This window comes from Hyaena hyaena, unplaced genomic scaffold (assembly GCF_003009895.1).
Source record: "Hyaena hyaena isolate Hyena2069 unplaced genomic scaffold, ASM300989v1 scaffold_496, whole genome shotgun sequence".
In the NCBI taxonomy this organism is placed as follows: domain Eukaryota; kingdom Metazoa; phylum Chordata; class Mammalia; order Carnivora; family Hyaenidae; genus Hyaena; species Hyaena hyaena.
In genome coordinates, this window is record NW_024081127.1 from 593,777 (window position 1) to 599,899 (window position 6,123).

Sequence of the window (6,123 nt, forward strand, 5' to 3'; positions counted from 1 at the left end):
GTAATAGGAATTCAAAATCAAGAGCGAAAGCGATTTTGAAAAGCATGGGCTGATACCATCTGGTTTTGTTTCTGCTATCCTTTCTGACAGCACCCAAATCTCTCATAGCCACTTTGAGTAGAGAGGGACAGTGAGAACATAAACTCCTCCTTCCTGAGTTATAACTGATAACTCACATAGGCACAGTCATGTGATGCCCAACAACAAACATGCATTGAATGTGGTTAGGCTTTCAAGACTGTATACTTGATAGGAATAGACAAATTATTTAGAAAACATACTTTCCTTGACCCTATTATCTCCTCTTTTGTATAATGATTCATCCTTTTCTCCATCAAAAATCTATGCCAGAAATCTAAAGAATGGAAGATAGAGATGGTAACCACCTTTCTGGGAGATGACAATGCATTTCTCATGGTGACTACTCACCCTCAGCTTCCAAAATGCCTTATTCTTACAGCAAAGTTGATGTATCAGGAGATGAACTTGAGAAGATCAGAAGACTAAGATCACTCATAGATCGGTACACCTAAATTGGACCAGGAAAATAGTTAGGGACTGGAAACAGATGGGACAAAATAGTTCCTATGATCATAGAGCTTACAGTCTTTGGGGGAAGACAAACCCTAACCATATAAACACAAACTTACCCATTGATATTGATACAGACTCATATTACATAATTCACTTCAGTGTGACAAATTTAAAACATTTTTAAAATATTTTTTAAAGTTTATTTATTTTGAGAGAGAAAGTGAGAGAGTGGGGGAGGGCTAGAGAGAGAGGGAGAGAGAGAATCCCAAGCAGGCTCTGCACTGGGAGCACAGAGCCTGACACAGGGCTCGAACTCACAGACCATGAGATCATGAGCTGAACAGAAATCAAAAGTCAGATGCTTAACTAACTGAACCACCCAGGCGCCCCTGTTTTGTTTTGTATGCCATAGTCTCTGATAAGCAATCTTGAAATTTCTGGTAGTATGTGATCCATTTGCATAAGCCCTCGAACAAGTTACTTAAATTTCGCTAAAGTTCAGTTTTCTTATATAAGTAATGGGAGCAATAATAACAATTGGGAGTTTCATGAGGGTAAGTGAGATAATTTATGTAAAAATGCTTACCATGGTGCCAAATACTAAGTATTAGGATATGTTAGCTATTGTGATGCTCAGAGCAGTGTTTCTCAGAAATCTGCATCTTTCATTCTACAGGATACAGAATCTGATCAGTCAAATGGTTCTTAACTGCCACATCAACAATGTTCTATGCTACCAATAAATGTTGACTAAAAATCTCTTATAGGCAAATTATTATATAACATTTTGGAGGCAGGGAAAGAACATGGTAGCTTATTATCTAGTAAGGGAAACAGATATGGATGTAGATGGATAGAGACACAAATGTATATGCCATGTGGGAGCTGGACATGCTAAGTGTGAGCTGGAGATGGAAAAAGCCAGACTGGAGATGATTCAAATTGGAACACCAGAGTGATCAACACTACATGTCAACAGTAGCAAGTCTTGCCTGGATCTGGAGGCCGGACAGAAGCCCAGATGGAAGCAAAAGAAAAGAGTGATTAAAAGGAAACATTTCAATTTCACCCCAGCCCCCTGGTGGGGACAGCATCTTACCCAATGTCAACGAGGGGGTCGGGGGGAGCACATACATTTCAGGGAATGTTTCTATTAAAAGCACTATGGCCACAGGGGCGCCTGGGTGGCTTAGTCGGCTAAGCGTCCGACTTTCGCTTAGGTCATGATCTCGCGGTTCGTGGGTTCGAGCCCCGCGTCAGGCTCTGTGCTGACTGCCAGCTCGGAGCCTGGAGCCTGTTTCAGTCTGTGACTCCCTCTCTCTCTGACCCTCCCCTGCTCATGCTGTCTCTCTCTCTCCTAGAAATAAATAAAAAAAATTTTAAAAATATTTAAGAAAATATTTTTTAAAAAAGCACTATGACCATGATCATTCTAAGTGCTTGATACCAGCATCCATACAGGATGCAGGTGAGGGATACAAAACTGTCTTAGTCTCAAGTGGTTAAGATTTCTTTCCATCTCAGAGTTGTTGCTTTAAAAGTCTGTAGCCTGAAAACTACGTCCATGCAAAAAACACACACTTGAATGTTTATAACAGCTTTATACACAATTGCCAAAACCTAGAAGCAACCAGGATGTCCTTCAATGGGTGAATACAAATAGATGAAGATGAATAACAAGATGAGTGAGTGAAGACATGGAAGAACCTTAAATGCATATCACTAAGAGGAAAAAGCCAGAGTATTTTTTTTAATGTTCGTTTATTTTTGAGAGAGAGACACAGTGTGAGCAGGGGAGGGGCAGAGAAAGAGAGAGAGGGAGACACAGAATCTGAACCAGGCTCCAGGCTCTGAGCTGTCAGCATAGAGCCTGACGCGGGGCTCGAACTCGCGAACGGTGAGATCATGACAAGAACCTAAATGGGACACTCAACCAACCGAGCCACCCACACACCGCTGGAAGAAGCCAGAATCTGAGCAAACCACATGCTGTAGGGCTGCGAGAAGATGACATTCTGGGAAGGACAAACCTAGGAAGACAGTAAAAAGACCAGTGGTTGCCGGGGGGGTTGGTGGAGGCAAAGATGAACAGAGTGGAGCCCAGGCAAGTTTTAAGGCAGTGAAACTACTCCGTATGTTACTGTAATGCTGGATCCAGGCCTTTACATATCTGTTGAAATTCAACGGCCTTACGATCCCAGCAGTGAACCATGATATCCACTGTGGACTCTGGATGATAATGATGTGTCTGTGCCGGTTCATGGGTTGTAACAACGGTAACTCAGGTGGGTGTGTGGACAGTGGGAGAGGCAGCGCTTGTATGGACGACGGGCCTATGGCCGCGTATCAGCTTCGCTGTGAAACCACAACGCAAAAAAATAGTCTCTTCATTTTAAAAGATCCCAGTGGATGGACACTGTGTAGATAGGTGACAGGTATGGGAGGGAGGCTTATCTTTCCTTTTCAGCTTTTCAAAGTTTGCATCATGACGATATATTACATATTCAGTGAGTAATTAAATAAAGAGGTAAAAATGAATATCCACACCAATGATATTTATTAGAAGTTGACAAGAAATTGCATAAGTCATGTATCATATATGGAAACATGTGGAAAACATGGTTGGGGATGATGCGGCAGCTTTGAATCACTATGTGTGTTCCATAGGGAACAGATACAGGCACGTGAAGTGCTTTGCCCCAGTCGCACAGCAGTGTGCCAGGAATACTTCTATCTGACCAGGAAGATGCTTCCCCTTTCTCTTCCTGTGATTTTGCTGCTGCTTCATGATGGAAGGCACAAAAAAAAATGGCCGCTCCACAGGAAGTTCCGATCTATCGCAAAGGCAATCGAGTTAGCATAACAGATTGTTCAAAATTGATAAACCTTAAACCAGTTATATAGTTTGGTTACCTTTCCTGCTTCGAGATTATAATTGACCTTCATACCTGACCTCTGGCCTCTGCATTCTGACTAAGCCATGTCATTCAGCCAGGTGAGAGGTTTAAAGTTAACATCATAACTCTTCTGGCCTCCCAATAACACAGCAAGGGGGCACATTCCCAGGAAGTGGCAGAGGGGGGCTTCTTAGTTCAGGTCTCCAGGTAAGGAAATGGATTCTAAAAGCAAAGATGAGGGATGATGACGTGTGAGTCACTGTTCTAAGCACTGTTCAGATATTAACTCACTTAACCCATACAGCCACCCGGTGAAGTAGGTACAGCTATAGTTCCCGCTTCATAGATGAGAAAATGAACGTATTCAGAGCGTAGGCAACTCGTTAAGGTCACGCAGACATGGAGTCAATCTATAAACTCTGGCAAATCATGTCTACTCAGCATAGTACTTTCCTCATGCGTTAGGATTTGACAACAGAGGCCTCAACTATCAGCAGGACTATGGAATTTCTTCCAGGTCAGAGGTCTGAGGTATTCTGGGTAAGGGGGGAAGCAACCTGAAGCAAACTTTCATTCTTTACAGAAGAGTAGACTTCCGGGGCTTGGAGTCTGCAGAGAGGTCAGCGCGGGGAATAGCTTCAGGACCTTGGTAACCAGGCTGGGAATCTCAGGTACTAACCCCGTCCATTACTGGAGTAGTGCGCTGCAGATGGTCAGGTCCAACCTCAGGGATAATCGAGACATCTTAGGAATCTGAGAAGATACCCCAAAGCAGTGATTCTCAGGGTGCGGTCCCCAACCAGCATCACCATACCTGAGAATTTGTTAGAAATGCAAATCCTCAGGCCCCATCCAGGACCTCTTAAATCAGAATCTCATAGTGGGTCCCTAAAGTCTGTGTTTGAACAAATATTCTGGGTGATGATGATGTATGCCGAAGTTTAAGAACCTCTACCCTATGGGACCCCCATATCTGATCCCCATCCTCTCTCCCCAGAGCACCTTATCTGACAGCTATTTTCTGAGTATCCTTGGAAGCAAGAAGAGCCTTCCTAATTCTGTGGGTCACTCACCTATGACCATAGCACAGAGCCCCGGGAATCTGATTCCCTATTCTTTCTTGTTACCATTTTAATTTTTTTAATGTTTTATTTACTTCTGAGAGAGAGAGAGGCAGCATGAGCAGGGGAGGGTCAGGGAGAGAGGGAGTCACAGAATCCGAAACAGGCTCCAGGCTCCGAATTGTCAGCACAGAGCCTGATGCAGGGCTCGAAACCACGCACTGTGAGATCATGACCTGAGCTGAAGTCAGACGCTTAACCAACTGAGCCACCCAGGCGCCCCCTTACTATTTTAAAGAAGAGAGAATGATGATTCTTCTCTTCTCCTGAAAATGCCAACGGCAAATAAAATCCTCAAGTTAGGCTGTTTTTTGTTTGTTGGTTTTGACAGAAGCGAATCACTGTGGGAAAATCTTTCAAGCTTGGAGTGATTTATTATACTCCAACCCCAAGTCATCCCAGGGGCCTTGGCCATTTCTGGCATATGGAAAGTTCCAACTAAATCCAGTGGAGCATAATGCCTGCATGAGCTGATTTTGCCGACCCTCTTCCAGATTGTTTGGACATCCGGGACTGAATATCTCACACCACCATCAGAATCTTCCCTTTCTCCGCCTTCTGTGTAGACAGCGTGTTAAAAAGATGAGTAAGTGACTGTTCTAAGGATTTGTTCCACCTGCTCCCGATACAGGAAACTACAGATGCTGCTGCTGCCTAATCAAGGAAATGGCTTCTGCGAGCCCGGTTCCAAAGAGGATTGTGTTCTTCACACGCCCTCTTGTGGCTACTCTGAGACAATGCAATCAGGCGAGGCCTTGGACTGTGTTCTGGACTAAAGGCACTCTTAGAGATAGAAGTCTAGGAATCCAGGATTTGGCAAGCTTGTCTTACCCTAAGTGATGCTTGTCTGGGGCATTGTGGAAACCTATAGAGCTATTCCTCCTAAAAGGATTGTGATAATATGTCCCTACTAAAGCCGTTTTGCAGAGAATGGCAAATAAATAATAGCATTCTCTGTAAAGAGTTTGTAACAGTTAAGGAGGCTGCAAGTACAGAGAGCATCAGTGTGTAGCTTGCAGCGGTGTTTGCATGGGCAAAGCAAAGCACAAGGGAGTTTCCTTTCTTTGCAGGGTTATTCATCCATTAAGCCAAACGCAAACTATAAAAGAAATAGGTATGTAAGTAGGTGCATAGGTACTGGCACACAGAGGTAGCGCGTGCCCTGCGCAAACCCCAGGACAGAGTCCTTCCTCCTGGTGGCAGGGCTCTGAAGCCCAGAACCTTCCACGTGGCACTGCTGCCTTGACCAGGAAGGAGATGGTGTCTTTCCTCAACCCCCCGGGGAAATAGGGCACCGCCCTTCCCTTCACCTGCAAAACATCTTTCTGCCCCATTCACCTCTGAGAACATAAAGCCTTTCGTGTTGACGCATGTAAGTTTAGCAGTACTATATTCCTCCTGTTCCCCTTCTAGATTTAAATTTTTTTTTTTAATGTTTTATTTATTTCTAGGAGAGAGAGAGACAGTTTGAGCAGGGGAGGGTCAGAGAGAGAGGGAGTCACAGACTGAAACAGGCTCCAGGCTCTGAGCTGGCAGTCAGCACAGAGCCCGACGCGGGGCTCGAACCCACG

At 44.3% G+C, this 6,123-nt stretch overlaps 1 long non-coding RNA gene across 1 annotated transcript in view; it reads right to left on the bottom strand.

The window, feature by feature from the left end:
* Positions 1-2,486: 2,486 nt before the first annotated feature.
* Positions 2,487-6,123, bottom strand: part of LOC120246945 — a 10,268-nt gene continuing 6,631 nt past the window's right edge. Inside the window, exons 2-4 of the long non-coding RNA XR_005532189.1 lie at positions 4,111-4,184; positions 2,676-2,889; positions 2,487-2,564 (exon numbers count right to left, since the gene is read on the bottom strand). This is a non-coding gene — a long non-coding RNA (uncharacterized LOC120246945). The remainder of the gene's footprint in view (positions 2,565-2,675; positions 2,890-4,110; positions 4,185-6,123) is intronic.